This window comes from Pinus tabuliformis, chromosome 2_2, assembly GCF_031772625.1.
Source record: "Pinus tabuliformis cultivar Carrire ecotype Pingquan chromosome 2_2, CPIR1, whole genome shotgun sequence".
NCBI lineage: Eukaryota > Viridiplantae > Streptophyta > Pinopsida > Pinales > Pinaceae > Pinus > Pinus tabuliformis.
In genome coordinates, this window is record NC_142300.1 from 132,979,458 (window position 1) to 133,004,135 (window position 24,678).

The following is a 24,678-nucleotide window of genomic DNA, read 5'->3' on the forward strand; positions in this document are numbered from 1 at the left end:
ATTCTACTTACAGAAAGAGAAAGAAGACTACAATGTTAAGTAAACCTAGAAAACCCTAATTTATCGACTAACCCTACTTTTGCAAAAGGAGAGGTGAAAATCTAGGAAAGGAGTGCCATTACCTACTGAGGTAGTAAACTACACCTATTCAAGCTATTTCTGGAAGGAAATAAGAAAAAACATATTTTTTTTAATGTATTTTATGTGAAATTGTTATGCATGTAATTTATTTGTTTGCGGATGTGGCAGTGATTAGGTGGCAATGGAGGGTGAATTTGAGATTTGCAGAGGTGTAGGAAGGTGTGGAGGGGTCCTAAGAGACCTCTAGCAACCTTCTGGAGGCTTCCCTGCAATCGAACTTCAAAAAGCCACGTACAGGAAATTCTACAGGAGGTTGCAGGGGATCTACAAGAGGATGCCGAGAGTTGTTTTAGAGGTTTTGAAGGTGGAAAAATGGTGGGAAAGGGTAGCTGAAGACTAGAGGGATGTGTTAAGGTGTCTAAAATTCATCAAGGATGATTAGGAAAGAAAATCATGGTTGGATTTGTTCAAGAGACGAGAGGAAAGCTTATGAGAAAAGTGCAGAAATTAGGACAGATTTGCAAAGAGCTGTGAATGACTTGTGAAACATGTGGAAAAAGACGTGGTGATGGCAGCTTTATTGACTTATTATGAGTATAGATGTAATGTAAGAGAGTTTCAAATCAAAAAACTGAATTTGAGCACGAAAAGAACTAGCTGCACCAAAACAACAGAACTATATCTCATGTTAACCTAAATTCTGATCTAGGAAAATAAAATGTTGAACAATGCTATATGGAAAGGAAAGCATGGAAAGAGATTTATTGCAGAAATAGAAATGAGTATGGAAAAATGGATCTAAATCAAAGCATTAACCTCTCAATCAAATTTTAACACTAGAAATTGCATGGAGGAAGCAAAATTGTATTTGTATGGCAGCAAGTCGATCTTGACCTCAGTTCATGGTCCCAAAGGGAGGAAAGGAGGCCAAGGATCTATTGATGGCCTTTTTGTATCTTTCTCTTACCACTACTTAACCTACTTCAGCAACTGAGATGGAAACAGTTATGTAAATCACCAAAAAGCAACCTATTTTACTAAGCAATAAATCTATCTAATAGCAACTAATTCATGAACTGAAACAAAACATATAAATACAAAATAAGAGGTGCTGGGCAGCTTGGGTTGGGCCCTAACCCAAGAGCTTCAGCCCCCTGAAAGAACTCAGTGCTGGCTCAGAAAATTTTTTATCTCCATTATCAAAATAATAACCACATTACATAAAATTGTTCACAAAAATAAGCTCGAAATGAGCTGAGCAAAAGCTGCAACAGAAGTACAAAAATTTGACTAACATCCAACAACCTAATGAGGCCCTAAGCCTCTCTATTTATACCAATAGAGCCCCCAACAACTCTCCTAAAATCAAGGAGGCTTAGCTCCCAAGACTTAAGATAGACAACAGTTCCTCTTCACTTGTTCGGCTGCCCATTTGATGCATTGATGTGGTTGCTTGTGCTTCGAGCCTTCTGAAGGAGGATTCGAAGTAGGGAGTCATAAATGAGGGGGACACCCTCCTACAAATCCTCTCCCTTTTTTTCCTCGAATATTGGCTGCCAAATGCTCATTAAACCTTTGATTTTGTCTCAGACCAAAAAACTACATAAAGCACACATTAGACTTCTTGGCATAATGACTAACCCAATTCACTCTATTAGCATAAATATAATAAAAAAACATGTAATAAACTAATGAGAATGGTGGATTAAGCTAAGTTAGGAGGCCAAATGAGCCCATATAATTACCCATTTATGGGGCTCATCATCACCCCCTACTGAATGTGTTGCTCATCCTCTGAGCAAATAGTCTATCTCCTCATCCTTGATGGCCCTGATGGACTCCCTAACATCCCATGCTTCTGATGTGAGATCCTCTTTCTTATCAAGGAATCCTACCTTTCTGTCCACCTCTTCCAATTGTTGTTGTTTTTCTTCTTCTTTTACACCTTCCAGTAGGCCTAGCAGCAGTGGAGGACTCAATTTGAGGCCAATCCAATTGGCCTTCAAAATCTGCATACAACACTTGTACAGAGGAACTCTCCTTAATGCTTCTTTCATCCTTGTTGGGGAGTGATACTCCCTGATTTGCAGACTGTGTGGGAGAGTGTTCCACCTCCTCATACAAGCATGAATACAGTCTTCTCCAAGTAATCTCTCCATGTCTTCAAAATGTGCAATGGCCTGGACCTGCTCATTGATATACTTAGGGGAACTTTGAGGATTATTTGCAAGCAGCTGGTGGACACTGATGAGAGACATGGGATCTGCTAGATCAGCTCGAATCATTAAGGGTTCATTTTGTTTTTTTGCCATCAACTTTTTTATTTCTTCCACCCTTTTCTCCTCATGATTCATCCATGATGCCATGGCCATTAGCTGCAAGTCCCCCAGCCTAACGTTGGGGTCCCATAGGTTCATGTCAGTGAGGGCCAAGCTATGCAAATAAAACTCTACTATTTTTGCCTTGTATTCTATTGAACTTTGGTCACATAGGTCTGTAAACTATTTATAATCCTGAAAAGGCATGGTGCCTCTCTGTGCCAAGGTCTTGATCTGAAACTGTAGCCACTGGTCTTTGTGGTATACTCCATATGATTTTGTTGGTTGCCTGCACTGTAGTATGTCCATAGACCAGCTGGCCATGCATGCCAATTGTGTGTCCTTTTCTTGCAGTTGTTTCCTGAACATTTCATTTTCTGCTCCCAAGAGAGATCTTCTGATTGCTTTTGTATGTCTTACAGTGCTCAACTCCTTACCCATTTCTCTTCGCTTGTTCTCCATGTGGCCAATGTCTTCCACCCCTTTGGACTTGGCAATTTGCATCCATCTATGGCTCCTTACCCTTTCTTTTTCCAGTTCAAAGAAAAGTGGGACTGCAAATTTCTGTGGAATAATTTCCCCCCCTTCAAGAAGGTTGTAATACGAGCCTAAACTAGGATGGGGGTCAGGTTCCTGTGTCTTTGTTGTTCCATCCTTCCCCTTTGTCTACTCTTCTGCTCTTTTCTCAAGTTTCTCAGTCTCCTATAGCTTTGTTAGGGTCTCCTGTAGAGCAGTCTGTGCCTCCTGTAGGACTGATTTTGAGTCATGTAGTTTTATTCTTTCCTTCGAAGTGGAAGATATAGGACTTTCTCTTTCATAAGTAATGGGGGTTTTGGATGGAGATTCTTCCCTTTTGACAGTAGGGGAATCTTCAATTATGATAGGCTCTTTTGACGATGGCTATGGCTTCCCTATTTTTATTCTTGTGCTTTTTCGCACCTTGAAATACGTTGATGGTGGCCTTTTCCTCTTTTGTTCGGGTTTAACTGGGGTGCTGAGGACAGTAAGAACAACTGTTGCTTCCCTTTCTAGTGTCTTACGAGACACTTCTTTCTTCTTTGCCCCTTTTTCTTCTTCTTTTGTCTTCTCTGCCTCTGCTAGCTTTGTTTCCTCTAGCTCTATTTTGGTTTCCTTCTCATCTTGTTTAGTTTCTGCCTTCTCTGCTTTAGTCTTTTTCTTCTTTGGTTTAGTCTTTTTATTTTCTGTTTTAGTCTTTTTCTCTTCTATCCTAGGTTCCTTCTTCTCTGCTTTGGTCTTTTCCTCCTCTGTTTGAGTCTCTTCCTTCCTTGTTTTAGGTTCTTCCTTCTCTGTTTTAGGTTTTTCCTTCTTTGTTTTGGTTTCCTCCTCATCTTCCCCTTTTTGTTCTTCCCCCTCACTTTCAAAAGGACTTAGGTCATATGTGAGGGCTTTTATATCATCTTCTCCTATCATATTTTTTAAGATCTCCCAGGCTATGGGGATTGTGAAGGTATGGAGGGCTTCTTCCACCAGCAGTTTAATTAGTCCATGGTGACCCAATTGATCTGGACCTCCTGCCTTCAATTTAATGCTGGAGTCTATAAGGGACTATAGGAGAAAATAGGGAATGCTATGTTTTTTGGGGTGTGGGAATATCCATGCCATATCTCAGCTCATGCAGAAGTCTGAAATGATAACCATAAACTATGCTATACCTCCCTTCACAGGAAATGTACTTAATAATTTGGTAACTGAACTCATCCCAAGGGTAAGGTATGCTTGTTCTTCTGATGCCATTTTTGTCCTCTACAAGATGCTCATTTGGTTGGATGAAGGTTTTCTTGGCAACTTGACCTAGTGGCTTTTCTTCTTTGCTCCAGCGTAGTCCAAGAGGAAGACTGATAACCCTACTGATAAACTCTGGGGTGATTTCCATGGTGACACCTCTGAAAGTAACAGTGGCATGGGCATTTGAGTGGGTCATTATTGTGTTGTACAACAACCCCCATTTCATAAAAATTTTCTTGAAAAATCATAATATGAAATGGGTCCCTTTTAAAAAAACTTAGATGTGTGAATAAATTGGTATTAACCCATCTTTTGAAAAATCCTCATCAAAAGGTCCAATGGAAATGATATATTATAAACCTTTTGATTAATAATACAATAGGTCTTTTAAATAATTACAAAGCTCTTTATTATTACGATAAAGCGATCGCAAGATCGCATATCGTAATAATAAGAAAACATATATAAAAGACCCATTAACTACTCCGATCCGAAAAAGGAAATCGCTATCGGATATCGGGGAAAGGCAAAACACATCGTATATACAAAGCACCTCTCCCATTCCTCCGATGCGATAAAAGGCATCACCATCGGCAATCGGCCTTAACAACCCAGCATATGAATTGTGACACCTTCAAATCTTCCGATGCAATAAGGCGTATCGCCATCGGCGATTTCGCAATAGCATAAGTAATATGACCTGAGCCCATTCCCGAATGCGATACATTAAATCAAGGCGCGTGTTTCGAAACATATTTGAAAGGCTTGCATGCATTGTATCACCTTTTGGTGATCGAGGGATATTTTGGACTATTATTAAAACCTTCCCGTTCACGTCACCAATCATCAATTGCGATTATCCGCCAAAAATCTAAGCCACGCTTGAATCGATCATTCACCATATAAACGTTATGATGGGTATTTAAAAGCTCCCTTACCATGATTGACAGGTGAAACGGCCAATTAATGAAGCAGTTATGCCAAGATTTTCCACTTAGATTCTATCTGTAGCAGTTCCACTATAATCTTTGATTATTCGCTAATTGATATAACTATTTTATATTGGCTCATACTACCTATTTCCCTGTATCACATTGGTTTCATTCCTTGTGCAGAATTTCGCCGAAATAACAAGTTTTAAGAAAATGGGAAAGAAATCCAAGAGATTTGTGACAACAATGGCCCCTACAGTAATAGTGCAGCCAACCAGTGATCCATGACCAAGTAAAAAAGGCCTAGTCTCAGACACTACATGTCTCAGCCTTGGAAATACACGTTGGCAAAGTATCTATAATTTAATTGAAGCAGAGGATCCTGAGGAAGTGTCGGAAGAAGCTATTGCAGACTCAACTAATAAATCAGAAGCTTCCCTTAAGGACTTAGCCGACTCATATTTGCACAGGATAGCAGCGCGGGAGAAAATTCTTCCATACACTGATGTAGTCAGATGGGTGGTTGAAGAAATTCCAGTTTCAAATAGAACGTTTTGCATGGTTGACGGAAGAATTCTTGGTTCATTTCAGCCTGATGACTTAAGGAAGATGTATCATTTACCCCAACCCGAGAAGAAATACAACAAAGCCTTCCTGGAGAAATTCACAGCAAAGAACGAGATTGAATCGGCCCCAATTAAGCAATGGAGGCAGAATCCCGCAAAGCACAAACATGAATCATTGGGTAAGTACTCTGTCGATTCACTATCATCTCCTTACTGTTATGTTGGGGCGATGATGTGTAGAATGTGGGGAATGCATGATTCTGAAAAGTTCACTATTGAAATGGTTCCCTTAATGGAAGCGGTTGTTAATAGTTATGTGATGGATTGGGCAAACATATTGTCTGTTAAATTAGTCTCTGCAATTCTTGATTTTAGATCAAATTCACGCAAAACCACCAGGACCATTCCCCCTTTCTATTACAGTGCTTATGTTATGGATATGCTTTGCTTTAATTCAGAATACCCAGTACTTGGGTGGAGATGGACGCCACAAGACCCTAAGCCAATCCACATTTATCATCAAATGCTATGGAAGGCGCACTATAAAGACCACTTGTACCAAACCTGTAATGGTTTCATGTTGCCTATCTATTATGCCATTTTTGATAAGCCTGCCCCAAGGATTTCCAAGGAGGTAGAGATTGACTTGACTGCTGTAGGGAATTGGTTCGGGAGGACAAGTTCACATATATAAGGGTTTTTGGTAGCCTTGCAAGACCCCATGTCCTTCCTTTGTACATACCTGATAAGTTGTTGGCTCGAGAGTTGGCCTACCAAATAACAACAGCGGGAACATCCAAAACTCTTAGGACTTCTAAAACGCAGACATGGCCTATATTTCCTTTGAGATGCGGTGTTTATACTCTACATGATTACAAACATGCGGAAAAGGAGGCAGGAAAAACAAATATGCACAATCTTCCAACCATTCCTAACAGGCAATTCGACCCAAGGAAAGTTGCCTATAATGTGCTTGAACAAGCCAAACTTACAAAGTTTGACCATGAAAAAGATGAATTTGACGACCTATTTTCTTTAGCAGAATCATTGTTTCATGTCAAAACATTTGCCAAAATGAAATATAAAGATGAAGGACTGGTAGAATTCAATACACTTGGAGAACAGAGGTTGCAAACTCTGCCTCTGGACTTATTAGCTACTACACCAACAACTCAGTCAAGCGAGCCTAAACAGTGAATTATTGACAAACCTCCCGCTACAAAGAAAATCCCTGAAAAGGGAAAAGAGCCAAAACAAGAGACAGAGCAGAAGAAAGAGAAGAAGCAGGACAGTGAGTATATTGATTTAGAGACTCAAATTGATCCCAAACTCCTCAAATAGTGGCAACAATTTGACTCTATTATAAGCAATCCTGAGACTTCACAAGGGTTCGGCACACCTCAAGTAATAGTCGGTCAAGAAACAACAACAACTACGGTTCCAATTGAAGGAACCAGCGGCCTATCCATCAACAAAGATGCAAAAATAATTCCTAAAGATCTATCTGATTAGATTGTTTTGCAGATAGAAGACATACCACCATTAGATGTCTTTTACAGTCCCAAACACAGGGTTGTGGTGAAAAGACAGAGAAAAAGGAGGAGACTTGATCAATCTTCCCTTTTACCAGAACAAATAGAGATGGCTAATGTGGTGTGGAAGGAGGAATTTAACCCTTCTGATGACCTTACAAAACTTTCTCAGTATGCCGGAGCTTATTCGACAGCCACCATGGATAAAGCCTCGGAAGTAAGCAATCTACTTAAGGAAAGAGATCAAACAATTGTTTCATTGCAGTCACAGGTGTTCGAAGCACAACAAAAAATAGAATAGTTAGAACAGCAACTATCAACACAGCAGCAGGTAAACAATCAATTAAAGGAGCAATTGCTTAAGGAAAAGCATAGGATAGACTTAAGCGCAGTACAGAAACAAAAGGAATTATCCGAGGCATTGGCCAAATTGAATACAATGAATGAACAAATGAGTAAGACGAAAGATAAGCAAATCGCTCAACTGTCACAAGAAGTAGAAAAGTTCAAGATTCTTCCTCAATGAGCAGAGTTCAGAACCGAAGCTCTCCAAATAAACAAAGCATTGATTACACAACTAAAACTGCTATATCACAATATTTTTGTGGTTGAGCCTCTTTGTGAAGTTACTGCGTCAATAGTTGACAAATCAGTCGATGCCAGGCAAGATTTGGAACAGGCCAAGGAAACTTTGACCAAATTTTTGGCTTGGCAAGACACCAGTGAAGGGCAAGCCACGAATCTGCCTAAAATTTTGGAGTCACACAAAGAAATCCTTTTTCTAGAATGGCAGTCACAACTGATGAAAGCAGAGAGAGAAACCTCAAGATGTCGATTGTCTACCAATGATTTAATTGAGTTAATCAATGACACTCTTTATCTGTTTAACATGATTTCACAGTGCTCTCCAGGTAAAATCAACGTCAGCCAAAGCCTTGGAACAAACATGCAATCAAGAATTGGAAAAGAATGGAAGATTACTTGCTGGCATCCAAAGTTTAACTTGGGATACCTTTTGGTTTTTCTTAATTAAACCATACAGTCAAAGGGCTGCACTCAAATGTTTAACCGATGCCATCAGTTACATGATTCCCGAAATCCATGATGCCACATACTCAGCCCAACTGCATTCTCGTCTAAGTCACCCTCTAGAATTGCAACCGATGCTTGCTATCTGCTAGCTCAGGCCAAAGGGAGATCATCTGAAACAATGAATCATGCTGTCGACTGCAAACAAGCCAATTTTGAGGAGATACTCATAATGTGGTTGTATCAATTAATAGCATTTGTATTTTTTAATTAGTTAGCCTAATTACTATTTATAGGCCCTTTCATGCATTTAGAAAGGGTCCTCAGTTTTTATATAAATTAAAAACAGTAAGTCACACTATTGTGCTTCTGATCTATTTTTTATGAAGACTGGGCTAGTATTATGAATTTTAATGAAGAAATATTTGATGACATGTGCACTATTGCCTTATTGTAGAAGTGTTTCTAAGTTAGAAGAAGGAATTTGAATGCGATTGATATCGAGAGTGATTCAAATAACATATGGTACTATTATCTATGTTCTTGACTCATTCTTGCTTGTGAATCAACATTTATTTAATCTTGCTATCATTGGATATATGTATGCGTTTTAACAACAATCCTTATACTTCTCACTATTGAATGTCTGAGGAGTGTTATTCTTTCAATCATATTTATGTCTATGATTGTTATAGACATTTTTGTGCCTTACAGCTCTAAGCATGAAATGTCCATAAACCAAGGGATCCTAAGTCCCTAAAAGTGTTGTTCCTGCCCCTAAAGGAACAAGGTCAACTAATTACAGCTTCTCCCAGAAGTTCTCCACCAGAAACTACTCAGAATCAGTCAAATCAGGATCATTTCAGCTGCTCCACTAGCTACCTGCGTTGCATAGCACCCCAGTACACTAGCTAGGTGCATTGCAACGCACCTAAATGCACTACCAGGGTGCGCTGAGTGGGAAATGACAAATGGCAGTGTCATTCCGCGAGGTGGACAGACAATGAAAGCTTCCAGAATCTTCCCCAATGACACTTGCCTCACTGAGTTCGACCAAGGATGAGTAAGAGGCTCTCAGTCTTCAAGTGGAAGCAAGAACTGACAGAGAGAAGCCACAAGTCAAATCATAAGCTGACTCATCCTCTCTGCTTACATCTATATATGGATCCCTCATCCTAGAGATCCAGAGGCTAGAATTTTGTACTTTACAGAGAATTGTTGTTGGTTTTGAGATTGAAATTAGTGCATTGGGTGATTTATGCTTTGTTGGAGGTGAAGAAGGGATTCCTTTGCTGGGAGGTAGATGCTGGATCAGGACTCACTTGGTTGTATCTCCTCCTGAATCTTCTTGTTATATCAATAAAACTATTTGAGTTTCTCCTACATGCTTGTGTATCAATGATGTTTTGTTATATTTGCATGTTTAGCTTAAATCTGATCCTAAGCTATTTATGAATGTAAATCTATGTCTTTGTGTAGTTTTCCTCTTCTGTGATCTTGCAGGAACTTGGTGAAGCTGGGCAAGTAAGGGAGCAGGTAGCTAGAAGCTGTCAAAGAGGAGAGCGATTGGATCAACGGACTAGCGCAAGACACAGGTTAGTTCATCCTATTCCTCTTTGTTTACATTTCATAAAGAAGAATACGAAAGTAGTTTTCCTTATTTGTTGCTAAGGCACTGTCACACCTTAGAGTGGGATAGGGGCATTCTGAGTAGATACTTTTCCCAACAACAAAATGGCGACTCCGCTGAGGATCGTGTCTAGTTAGTTTGTTTGTGTTTCTCTTGTTGTTTGTTTCATAAACACAGAAGTAGCAATCGAACTGCATTTGCCATTATCAAATGCAAAGTAGCTGCTACTTCAATCCACTCACTGGATTTGCTTATGATTTGAACAGCTGATCCACAAATGCTCTAATTGCCCTTTGTGATAGCTCTTAGTCCTCCTTTAAATCATCCCTTTGATTGTACCTTACTGATTGCTTTTACTCGGCCAAAATCCATAGATTAAACTGTAAACCGTGACCCAGAAACTTGATAGAAGTCTCGTTTCTACCCCAGCGCAGGCTCTCTGAAGAGGTTCTGCATTTCAACGCAGGTCCCGAGAGGGCTACCTACACTGCAATTCAGTTTCTCTGTGCAACGGGTGCGCTGATCAGCCTTTGCCCTGTGCAGCTGAGGTTCTTTGCTTCATTTTGTCCAGTTTTATCTCTGATTTTTGCATCCTGTTATCAGTGTGTGTACCTGTCTGAAAACCCCTTTTCTTTGCCTTAATTCCGCCTCCTTTGTACAAAAGACTGTAGGTGTTCTTTCTGTGTTTGTTACATCATTTACAGTTTTCCATTGAAAGAGTAGAATAGTCATACTGTCGTCCTTAGATTTAGATCTGTCGTAAGTGTCGATTTTGGTCTTAGGAGAAAGTTTGTTTGCTGTTGACAGTTGATTATACTTTTTACTTTTGCCTTTGGTTTGAATTTGTCTCTTTCTAGTGTCGAAACGAGTGTTTATTTCAAAATCATAAAGTGTCGTAATCTTCTCTACCTTTTTGATTTCGAAAAGAAGCTTGTTTGTGTTTTTCACTTGAAAGCAAATTCAGATTTGTACATCAACTTTCTTTTTAGGCATCAATATTAAGAAAGTGAAAACAAATACATGCATATGTGCATTTGCATATTGATAGTCTGTTTGGCTTGATTTAGGAAAAGTGCATTTACAGTGTGCTCTTTGCTCTTTGAGAAAATATTGTGTCTTTCTTTTCCCCTTGTAGCTAGGATTTTCATTGTTGAAAAGAGATAAAAGCTTGCTTATCATCTTTAGATTGCATTTAGGACTTACATATACATCTCGTGGTGATCCCAAAAGACAAACTTCTAAGAAAGATCAACTTAAAATAAATTGAATGAATCTAACAACGCTTTGGAACTTAACGCACAACATAGAGGTCTAGGCTAGAGACGTGTTCCGGCATCGTAAAGCCTGGTAACTGTTGTCCTCACTGATGGTTGGGTGATTCCTCCACTGTGAGACGATAAGTGCCAGTACGGATTGTGCTCCCACGTACCGTCGAGTATATATTGGGAGACCCCTATAGGCTCAAAACCTTTTATCCATAGGAAGCCGTGTCGGCCGCCCTACTAATCGCAATGCACCGAACACAGCATTCGGGAAGATTGACTGCCGTACCGTAAAACGTATTCTGCAGTTTTGTGATTGGTTTGGCACACCCTCTACCTAGATCTCCAGAGCAGTCCCTTTCGTTCCTTTTTAGACTCCTTAACAGAAAAGGTCCATCTGAGCACTTGTCACTTCAGGCTCATTAAAAATCGAAGGAGACTAGAGTCATCTTTTGTTTTTTCTCGACTCTTTAAAATTGAAAAAACAAGTTGTGTCTAAAGCGTCTAAAATTCATTTAATTCGAAAACATACTTCCCCTTTTGTATTTTAGTTGATCGAGTAATCCGCAATCGTGGAAGAAAGTCAATTGAAACCCCGTCATTCGCGGAGGCTTACGAGTCAACCGTCTTTGTCTCCGAAATCGAAACCAGTACGGACAAAGTGAACTCGTTTAACCAGTTCCAAATCTCCTATTAAAGTTAGAACAAGTGTTCCAACAACATCCGAGATTCCGGTTACTCCAAACATTTCTGGAAACCCTGCCTCTACAGAAGAAGTTCAACATCCACAGAGGGACAGTGATACTGATCCTAGTATGAGAGTAAACACTTGTGTTACTGAACCAGTTACATCTACAACCGGTCCAGAGAGTCTTGCTCTTCAAACATCTGTCGCTGTCGATTCCACCCCTTCTTCGGCACTAGAAATATTTTACGGGCCTGACGGTATTCCCCTTCCACCTGGTTTGATTGCGATTGAAGAAATTGTAGAAGATCCTCAAACAAGTACTCCAACACACTTTGGAGTCGGGGTCACTCTATATCCTTCTTCATCAGAAGTTAGTCTACCACCAGTGGAAGTTCCTGTAGAATCGCTAGGTAATCTTTTGGATAGACTCCAAATGTCTGAACAACCGTCAACATCTAGGACTGTGTCGACTGACACAGCGACAACAGAACTCCCTGCCGTCACTCCGACAATGTTTGCTGGCATACCATCTGTCCCAACTAGCTCTCAACTGCTAGAAGGAGCCCACTCATGGGCTATTTCGACAGTCTGGTCCGTCCCTGTTTGTTCAACCGGAATAATATCCGGTAACTCTTATGTTGAGTCTCAACAAATTGATCCATTTGGAGGTTAATTTTGGAAATCCAGTCCCCAAGGGTAGACAATCCCCTTGAGTTCCGGATTACCACCGTATGGGGTGCAGTATGCCCTTTCATTACCCCCTCCGAGAGGATATCCATACGGGAGCTCACAACAATATTCAGGTTACACTGGAATCGCCTCAAGTGGTTGGGTACCTATGCTACCTCAACAACCAAGATTTGTGTATTCAATGAAACAATGTGTACCTATGTCGAACATCCCGACTACACCAGCTATTGTGACGGTGTCACAAGTTCAAACGCTGCCTGTTGTATGTCAACCTCAGATTTCTCAGGTTGTAATGCAACAGCCCCTTGACCCTGTGACTCAACCACAATCGCCAACTAGTGGGGCGACACAGGTCCAGACGGGTACAATTACCCCACACCTTGGTCCAACGGTTAGTATAGCGCAACAGCACATGGCTTCACAACCGTGGCTGGTGCAATACCAACAACCACAATTCCAACAAGTATACCAAGGTTCTGAGCAGCAGATCTTTGCGAACAGTGGACAACTGTACATTCAAAACGGTCAAAATCAACCATTTTACAATGGTCATGTCCACCAACCGTATCAGTCATACCAGCATCAACTGCATTATGCTGGTATGCAAAGGCCAATTGCTCAGACGATTCCATCGTGTCCTGGGTATGCTTCACCTAACCTGAATCAACAGTTACCATTCGTGGATAGAAAAGAATTAATGATCAGAGAGGTATACCCAGGTTGACTGTGACAAAGGAGCATATACACATGACTCCACCATAAATCAAGTTGCGTATACGTACACACACATTTTCACATAAGGGAAAGCACATATGCATTGGAAAACTAAGTTTTGGTCCATGGTATTTTGGTCCTAAGTGGTACTGGTCCATGGTAGTTGATCCGAAGTATTGACCCCAGGTATTGGGTCCAAGGTATTGGTCCTATGTGGTTTTGGACCATGGTATTGAGAGAGGCATAAACCTATATAAGGAGAAGGAGATAATTAGGCCAAGATGCAAGTGTGCAAGTGATGAATATCTGATGAAGTGTGAGATCTAGTATGTTGGTTATGGGTTTGTGATGCTTTGCTCGATCTGAACCAAGGAGGCACCTACGTGATCGATGAAGGGTGATGGACCAGGACCATGAAGACTAAAATGAATTATTATTATATGGTATGATCATGAATAGATATGAATACTAACACATGTCTTATCCTTTATATCTTATGTTCTGGGTATATCTGAAGTTGAAAATTGCAGTGACAGTACAAGTAATTATTTTCAGATCTGTACATGGGTTCCCTTTGGTAAAAGAGCATGTACATGCTGGTTTGACACACTCAAGTAGTATATACATTATGAGATTTGATATTTGAGGTTGCTATTGGTTCTAGTAGTTGTTGCAGAGTTTTTGTCTCTACTCTGTGTTCTGGTGACTGTGTTTTGATGACAGGGTTCAGTGATTTAGTTGTTGGGTGATTTAGAGTTGATGGTTGTATTATAGTGGTGATTGTTTCGTATTGATGGATACAGTCTGAAAATTTATGAAACGTGGTCCCTGAAGAAAAGAGAAGGTTGTAGCCTTCTGTAGGTCAGCACCTACATACTAGTACATCAACTAGTACAAGAGCTAGGGGGTTGTAGCTCCCTTCTAGTAGTAGCTGGAAAATGAGAGAAGGTTGTAGCCTTCTACAGGTGGGTGTCTATGTACTGGTATGAGTTTGCACTCATACAAAATTGTAAAAAGAATTTTCTTATTAAAAGGAGGATAGAGATGATTGCAGCAGGTGGTTTTCACCCACATTGGGTTTCCACCTTCTAACATGGTGTTCATGTGTGCTTCTTATGTGTGATGATATGTTCTATTTTACTGCACCTGTTTACTGTTTATATGGTTAATAATGATCAACTAACTGAATCATAACTTTATAGGATATACGCTAGTTGCATTAAACACAGTTGTGTATACACGCGAGTTTCCTTAACTGAAGTAGCGTATATGAATATGATAATGGAAATGAAAAGATTATTGATTTGCTATTATTGATTCACCCCCCCTCCCCTCAGTATTATTTCCAACAATTGGTGTCATAGTAGGTCCTTTAGAAGAATCTTGATTGCTTGAAGGAAGATCCATTAGGATGAGTAGTCGATAAAGAGAAGGATCCATCAGACCACCAATCTTCAATGGGAGAAATTTTGTCTACTGGAAGATAAGAACCACAACATATCCAAAATCACTTGGAATGGATGTTTGGGGAATCGTGGAAGGAGGATATACATATCCATCAGCAATTCCTATAGATACGAAAGATAGAAATCAATATGAACTCAATGCCAAAGTTGTTACTATCTTATTGGGAAATTTGTCAAAATCAGAGTTTGTCAAGGTCATGCAGCTCAAATCAGCCAAAGAAATATGGGCCAAAATCATTCTAAGCTACGAAGGAGATGATTAGGTAAAACATGCTAAGCTTCAAACTTTTAGAATACGGTATGAAACTCTTAAGATGCATAGTAATGAAAGAATAGCTAATTACTTCCTACGTATAGATGAGATTGTCAATTGTATGAAGAATTTGGGTGAAGAAATTAAGAAACTTGTCTTAGTTGAGAAAGTTTTGAGATCCTTGTCTACTAAATTTGAATCCAAAGTGTTTTCCATAGAAGAAAATGAGGATCTACAGAATATCACTATAACGCAGCTTCACATAATCCTAATTGCTTTTGAAATGAGAAAAGGAGGACCATCAGGATACATTTTAGAAGAGGAATATGAGGTAAATTTTGTCAAGAATCTTCAATGGGGATATGGAAGGTTCAAAGGTAAGCTACCATTCAAATGTTTTTCTTGTGGTAGAGTTGGTAATCACGCTGCTAGATTCCCTCATAACAAAGGAAAGATGTTTGAAGAAGGTAATAGAAGTTATTGTACTCATGATAACAATGATGTCTTGTCAAATAGTGATGAAGATAATCAAGAAATTAAACTTCTCATGGCATATGAAAATAAGGACGTAGAAACAGAAGAAGTTACCAGATTAAAAGATTAGCTGGAGACAATAACCAGAGTAAGGGAACAGCTGCAGGATATAGTAAAAGATCATAGCATAAAAATTCAGAGACTTGAATGTAAGATCCTCTCTCTAAAAGAAGATCTTGAAGAATCAAAGAAGCAGAATGAAGAATCTCTTGAAGAACAAGAACATGAAGTGCTTGAATTAAGGCAACAAGTGGAAGAAGAAAGAAAATATGAAGAAAACATAAAGAAGAAATATCTGGAAAAGGAAGAACACATCAGGTTGAGGTAAATATCTTAAAAGGTAAATTAGAAGAAAAGGATAAACTGTTACGATTTCAAGATAGTACTAAGATTCTGGATGATATTCTTAGTAGTCAAAGATCACCTACTATCAAAACTGGTATTGGTAGGGTTTTTACAAGCTCCATAATTCCATCACAAACATGTAATCATGGCATTTTCACTAGTGTTCTGTTTCTACGAAGGTTAAGAATCTGAAATTAAAACCCACTTGAGTTGAAATCTTAGTGAAGCTCGGACCCAGATTTAAGATCGTGTTTCTCTATATTTTTAGAGACATGGTCCAAGACATTTAGGGCTTGTGCAGGCTCCCGAATTACATCCCAAACATGTTACCTTGGGAAAAGCACCATAAATTTCTCTCTAAGAATCAGACTGAAATTTTGTAAGAATTTATAGAAAGAGGATAAACTTTAATGTTTGGTATATCATTTGTAGATCCAAAGGTCAAAACAGTGACACGTGGTACATCATACAAGTTCACTCTACTCAAAAAGTATATAATCAGGTCATGATGGGAGATTGGGCATAACTCTTTCTTGGAGAATCCAATTTCAATCAAATTTGTGGCATCAGAAAGAGGACACATAGGGCTCCTGTAGGTCGCAATTTTAGACCTTGGAGATCTGAACTTTTAGAGATACAATAGGTTCAAATTGAGATCCTAAAAGAAAGAAAAATAATGATGCGAATCAAAAAAATAGAAACACCTAGTAATCAAAATTGGATGGATGATTTGAAGAATGTGATCGAAGCTAAGTTAAATAGTTTTATATGTGCCATGGAAGCAAATTTTAATAAAGGCATGGAAGATTTGAATAAAGACATCGAAGTTTTGAAGGAAGACGGGACAAAGCTGCTACAAGAAAGGACTCTTAATGACTAAAAGGTAGTAGAGGAAACTCATGATGAAAAAAAAAATGTTAATCATGATTTTATAGAATCTTACATTGAATTCAAGACCCAAGATATTCAAAAGATCGATATGAGGAATTTTGATGGCAAGGATCCGATAACATGGATACTACAGATGGAGAAATATTTTGATCTACATGATGTGCAAGTGTTACAAAAGGTACGTATTGCATATTTATATTTAGAACTGAATCAATTTTTATGGTATAAAGGGCTTTGTTCTCGTAAACCACTTATCACTTTGTCAATTTTCATGGAGGAAATGATATAATGTTATGAGGATACAAAGATCAACAGATTCTTTAGCCAATTGATAAATCTCAAAAAAAGGGTTCAATGGCAGAGCACATTGAGGACTTCCATAAATTGAATATAAGGGCAAATGATATTCCAGAGAAGTAGAGGATTGATGTATTCATAGGGACTTTAAAGGATCACATTAAACATGAGGTTCATCTTTGGAAACTTGATTCATTGGAGAAGGCATTCAGGTTGGAAATAAAAATTGAAAGAAAAGTTATGGCAACAAGAAATCCTACCATTCACAATTATAAAGATGGAAGTGTTGTTGCTCCTAAACTACCACAACCTACAAGGTTGACAACAAAACAATTTGAAGAAAAAGGAGAAAACGACCTTTGTTACAGTTGTGACAAAAAATACACTAAAGGTCATAAGTGTGCTGAGATGAAATTGTTTTACATTGATTGTGAAGAAGAGGAAGAAAAAGATCAAGAAACATCAAAAGAAGATGATATACAGCAAGAGCCAATCCCAAAGAAAAGAAGAAATGAATCTGACCATATCTTGTAATGCATTGGCAGCAATTACCACTCCTCAAACTCTCAATATAGAAGGACATATCAAGAAGAAAAAGGATAACCTCACTTTCGTGCAGGATTGAATGAAACAATAGGTTGATTAACATCACAACAAAAGAAGTTTTGATATAGATGACTGGGTATTTTTACGAATACAACCATACAAACAAGTTTCCCTCAATCAAGCTAAGAAGTATAATAAATTATCACAAAAACACTATGGTCCTTACAAGGTGCTGCAAAAGATTGGTACTATGGCATACAAATTGGAGCTTCCTGCATCTCCCAGAGTGCCCCCAGTTTTCCATGGTTCATGCTTAAAGAAAGTTATAGGTGACAAGATCCCAGTTTAAACAATATTGTCAGAACTTGATGAGGAAGGAAAAATCATATTGGAACTTGAAGCAGTCATGGAAACAAGAACTTGACAGCTATGAAATCGATCAATTTTAGAGTATCTCATCAAGTGGAAGAACTTACCTGTTGAAGATTCCACATGGGAGGACAAGAATTGTATATAGAAGCATCTAGAACTACTCAAGAATTGAGGGCAACACGTTTTGAAGGAGAGGGGCATGTTAGGTCCCTATACTACTAGTGTAACCCCTTATTGTTATTAGTGCAACCCCCTTATTATGTTGTTGTTCCCATCTAGTCCTCGTATTGTTATTATTATACCCCATAGAATCCCACTATTGTTATTGTTGTGCCCTTACATTATTATTTTTATGTCGGCTCTAATTATATTATGAACCCTTAGACTCATATATATAGAAAGGAGGTCTTTTCATTTGTATCATCCAAGAATTGTTCATTTGTGTAATGTAAAGGAAGTTTCCCCCTCAAAGAGGCTGATTTTTAAGTCGTCGATCTATATTTTCTATCTTTTGTTTAGTTTGTTTCATAACACACTCACATAGTTTAAGTTGTCATAAGAAAGGTAGGTGATTTTCCTTAAGATGTGAACATTTCATTTTAAGTAGTGTGATAATGTGGTTTCAATGAGGCCTTCAAATATGGAAAAACATGCACATTTGGGATGCTAGTGGTATGTTTTTCTTGAGGCATGAGTGCACATCTAAGAAGACTAACATGGGTTGAAGAGGTGGAACAGTTAAAGAGGTTGGGGGGTTGTAGTCTCACTTATAGGTGTAGACAAGCAAGTTAAGCACCATGAAAAGTTGTGAAGAAAACATAATACATTTGATGAGTTGCACAAAGATAACTTGGCAATGCTACTAAGTGAACATTCCTTGATCAAAGTTGATACCCTCTCCTTGGCACTACCACTTTTTAAGACAAAGAAGAAACACAAAATATATGTGCAACCCACAAAAGATGTTGGCAAGGTTGTTGCAAAATATATAGGTGGTTTTTCCATGTTGCAAAAGGAGGTGTTGGAACTTGGAAGGTGACCATTGGCGTAGTTTTTCATGGAGTGTCAAGTAGGTGTAAGGATCTAATAAGGAGAAAATTACACAAATCTAACAAATAGGCTATATTTGGTTAGGATATTACTGTTTTGGGACATCCAAAGTTGAAGCTACATTTTATGGAGGTGAAGTCTAAGCGCTTGGGTGTAGGGCACATCTTATGGGTATCTTGGACATTTTTAAGGTGTGTTATGCCCTAGTTTTGAGGAGACAATTAAAACCATTTTAGAGTGTGATGGGTTGTACCATGGACATAGGTCCACTTGCATGGGTTAAGGTGTAAAGGTACCTCATGATTTGAGGAAAATGATTGCAATGTTTACCAATATAAATCATTTATAATATAATATTAATGATTTTTTTTTGGATAATGGAGATGAAGGCAATAAAGGAGAGGCACTGACGTTTTTTGTACATCAATCAAAAGGAAGAAAAATTGTCTCCTATTAGCAACATTTTTCAAGTTTCCTCTTCAATAGGACTAAATTTTAGCTGGAGCTAGGGAGTTGGCCTCAAAAGTATTGATTTAGTACTCTAGAAATCTAGGACATGACATATCCAAGCTATTCCATTAGATAGATTTGTCTTAGGCTAAGGTCAAAATATCCCCCTTTTGATGTAGGTTTTAAACCTTCCATTTGAAAATTCTAAAAAACTCGATGTCATTGCTTAATCTTTTGTTTGATTTATTTTATTTCAATTTGGCCTTGAATGTTGAGATCTTTCTTTGGGTCTAGTTATCAGTTTGTCATTTCATTTATCTATTGAGAAGGTCTTAAGGGCTATAGGGGATAAGATGGTTATTTTCCAACACCCCTCCCTTAAAACCATATAAAGATATGGTGTGCCACATTTTGTTGTTATAATATTTCATCCACAAGCCCTTCCTATGTGGATGCCCTTGAAGGGAGGGTATGTAAAGGAAGTCGAAGAAAACAAGATTTTATGTTGAGTCAAAGGAGGAGCATGGATTGCAGGTGTCTCTAGTGGTCTTGACAAAGGTGAGGGGGAATGGAGTTTACCTCCTATTACAACGTCTACTATTCCATCATTCGAGGTGCTAGAGGGCATTGAATTTGAGGGTCATAGGCAAAAGCTCACAAGGATCTTAAAAATGAGAAGCTATGTGTGATTTAACATATTATTGATTCTTCAACAATTGAATTTTTAGGTGATATTTCGTATTAAATGGAAAAAATTTAAACCCTACCCCTTCCATATTTTGTCCATATCACCGTTTTTTGTCCATGAGATCCATGGAAGTTATGTTCAAGTGTTGATAACTTGTGTTAAGATATCATGTTTGATTCAGGGCACATATACTTCTTCAATTAGTGGTGGAGAGTCGAACCAATGAGTAGGAAAAGTTGTTCATTTACAAGGTTAGAATAAATCAAGTATTCTGCCTCTCTACTCAACTCTACGATGAGGAGTGCGCATAATGGACTTATTATTGTAACAAATTGCAAATATTGGATTATATTGAAGTTCAAGGGCTTGAAGTGGTTTCCTAAGACTACAAATATTTAAAGGAACTATTTTTTCTCAATTAAAACCTTGTGGTCAAGGAACTGCAAAAGAGGAAGGCCTTATGAATATTTTTAAGGGGTTGTAGTGAGCCTGGTCTTGTGGTAAATATGTATATATCATGCTAATGGTCCCAATATTAGTAAATTAATGTATATAATGTAAATATTTTCTTATCACCTTGCATTATATAAACATGATAAATATTTTATGGTTACCCTAAGGTACATGTTGAATTTGCACTTGCATGATTATGAGAAACAATTCTTAGTTATCCTTATGTGCATGGGGAAGATCGTAATTACACTCTGCCCACAAATATAATAATGAATAGTGTCTAACTAAATAAAAACCCTAACCATCGACCCAACCTCCATTGATGAGGCTTCAACCAATGGTCCTTCCTTAAGGTCACCACTAATAATTATTAATGGCACAATTTTCTGACTCATGGAACCTTGTATTAACTAGGGGTAGTTAAATTGAACCTCAATGACCTTAGGGTGAGGGTACTAACAAAAGTTCAACATATACCACAATAACCTAGACATATGTCTTTATACCAGGGGCATGATATAAGTATAAGGAACTTTGTCAAAATGGAGTGTTGGGGGGGGGTAAAGAGCATATAGCTCGACTCATATAGATAAAAGAGTGAAAATAATTCCACCTGAGACCTGAGAAGGGACTAGAAGACACTCACAGGCATAATATTTACAGGTCTTGATGTAACCAATGAGGGTAGAGAGATATTTTACAACCTATTACCACGTGTGAACAGATTTTTCTCCTCCCTCGCACCTTCTTTATTCTAGAACAAACCTAGGAAGATGAAAAATGACAGATACGTGGAAAATTGGAGGCCAAATGGCAGGAAACGGAAAATCCAACTAGCCAATCTCTAACTAACTAGAACCATGGAGTGAGAAGTAGAAAAAGGAGAGAAATTGGGATAAGGAAACATGAATTAAAAGAACACAGTGAGAGGAGAGTAAGGGAGAAGGAACTAAGAGTGAACAATATGAGAAGAGGAAAATCAAAGGGAAAGAAGTCACTGGTTAACTACTCAAAGGGCATTGTTGCGAGGAGGGTGTCACATTTGGACATTATGGGGTATGCACCACGAATATAGAAAACTAAATTCTGATGTCAGAGGTAAGCTTCCATCATGTTGTTGAATTGTACATTTGACATTTACTACATCAAGCTACCACTTCTTTGCATCTAATTAACAATTGAGTTCTTGAGTCTAGCAAAATGGAAAAATCACTACCATGACTCTCTTCTAAGCACTACAATTTCCCAAAGATTTTATAGTTTTATAATTTTTGTTTAGTTTTACAATCAAACATTCATGAACCTTACTTTCATGCATGTGACTTAGCCACCTTACAACTGGTGTAGTAAAGACACCTAGTAATAATTTCACACTGAACACTATACAATAAACTTAATCCTAGTCTCTTAGTGAAGAACAAGTAACTATCTAGCCTCTAGAAAGGTTTTTGGATTGACTGTTGGTGAAAATCACTGTAGTTTGGTGACTGCTACTTTATTCCTTCAAAGTATGCATGTCCTTAGGCCCAATACACCTACACTTCTACCAGTCTTGTTGTCCTTCAGAATTACAGGACTTAGGGATCTTCTTTGACATTCACCTAAAAACCCTCCAACTATACTTGGAATGCCATCAATTTTCCCAACCACAGTCAATTATTTTACTGATATAGGGCCCACAACACTACCATCATCTAGGGATCTTCAAATATTCTAGGTAAAAGTGATTTTAGTCCTTTGAGAATCACTATTCTTATGTATAAATTTCTTCATTGTCCAATCTATGAAAAAATCTGAACTACTCATCTTATCATCCTTCGAACAATCTATATATGACTAAACTAGGTCATAAATCATCCACTAATAGTGCATTGACTAACTGTTTATAAGATACTTCAAATATTTGTCTAAAAATCTATGGATAGTCCAAAAAAATCAACTCCTCCTCATGTCAATCCTTTCTTCATATGCCAGATTTATTCTTCTCAATATTATACTCAGGTTCCACCCTTCTTTGGATCTTCTATCTTCACACGTACCTCTGCAAACTATCTTCTAAATATGTGGTCTATATTGCAAAGATAAACCTCGCTCGTAGGGTCATGACCCATCTTCTTCTACATATATTTGTCACAGTATTAAAGGCATAACTTATGCACTAAACATGCTAGGAAACACCCTAAGTAGGGCATTATATGCTGGTTATAATTTCTTTAGAACAAACCCTATTCACCCAAAGAAAAAACAAAAACTATTTCCTCGATAAGAGAATCAACCTAGCTCATATGGATCCATAGATTCTGAGCATTTCTTTGGCTAAATCTTGACTTGAACTTTAGATCTCTATGACCCTCAAACTATGATTACCTTAGTCAATATTACACCTGCGACTACTTTTGTTCTAGCCCTAAATCCTAGTGTAGGCCCTCCTCCATTTGTGTTGGGATTTATCACATTAATTGTGACCTAATAACCACCACAAGTGTTATAGCTCCAAATCTCACTCTCGATGTTTGTGATGCTGCACTCATGGCCTAGGGCAACCCCTCTTTCCAGACCTGGTCCCAATACTTAAAAAACAGTGTTTTACTCCCTATACGCGACATTGCCCTGAGATAAACGAGTGTGTAAGCGGGTCTGTGTATACCCAACATGTGTATATGTATTAAAACACTTTAAAAAATTAAATCTCCTTAATTTCGGGTGGAGATCACAGGTTTTACCTATTGATTACCTATTAGTGCCCGTGGCCCAACTGTTCCCAATGAATTCCCAACTAAAAAACTACTTTGGGAGAAGTATTAAAGGGCTTCAATGGGAAGGCTTAAGGAGGAGAGAAGAAAGAAAAAAATCACTCTGCTAAGATTATCCATGATTCGGTCTAAAGATCCTTGTGCTTCCAACACCTTCCCCCATTATAGGAAACTCTTATTTCCTTGAGCTTTGATGTTATTTCACTAGTTGAGATACTTTGGTATGAGTCATGTAAGGATTTTGTTAAAGGCTTGAGATTGGACGGACCTGAAGGACAGTTCCACTTGGAGCCAACGAAAGGAAGACTTAGGTGAAATCATTCCTTATTGTATTTTAGTTATATACAATAAAGAAACACTTGTACCATTACTGAAATTAATCTTCTTCATGCTTATGATGTTGATGTCATGATTTGCATATGAATAGTTGTTTCAATTGTATAATTAACTGCCTTTCAATATGCTATGAAGTTGATTTCTTCATGATGTTTGGTCCATATACTGCTATGATTCTTTGAATTAGTTGTTTTGCAGGTTAAAGTATTGAAAGGAACTCCAAGAGGGTTTGGAGCCTGGCTGGATCTACCCAAATGAACGACCCCCAAGTGCACCTCTCTTCGCGTAGTTTGCTTATATTAGTATCATGGTTGTGTGGAATGCTTGTTTTTCATTTTAGATAACCCCCACTCTGCTAGGGTATTGACCCGAGACCCTAGGGGACTTTGTTCCTCAACAAAATTGGTAACTTTGCTAGGGACAATAGTATTTTGGTTCCTAGTTTGGGTTTATTTAAGCCAATCAGGGCTCAGCCTTTGATTTTCTTGCTGTAACTGAGTTATCTGTTCCTATAGGAACTCAGAATTTAAGTCTGAATAGTTTCTTCAAAACCTTTTTTTGCTTTTTCTTGTGAACTATTATATATGCAGTTTTTCCAGGTTACAGAAGCATATGTACACAAGTTTCCCCATATGAATCCGCATATATGCAGGTTACTTTGGGTTGAATCACGTATACACGTAGCTGTGAATTGACACAATCATGTATACCCTAATTTTCCAAGATTTTTGAAAATCTTTCTTGTTCAATAAAATTTTTTTCTTGCTTGAGGATTTCTTGAGCAATCAAGTTTGGTTGTCAGTCTCTGTTTTTACAGCGAGTTTCCGGCTTCGAATTCTCTTCATTTGTGGAATGTTTTGGTCTTGTTTTGTTTTGTTGCAGTTGTCATCATTTGTGTTCAAGCACACGATATTTCTCTTTGAGACTCATGGTTGTTCTGGTCTTCCAGAGAAGAAAGATTGGTTTCAATCTTTGTGGTGAACTTTATCTTTTTGACCTTCTTGATTTGTGTCAAAACTGCATCTTGTGACCATTTTCTTTTCTTGCTTTTTGAAA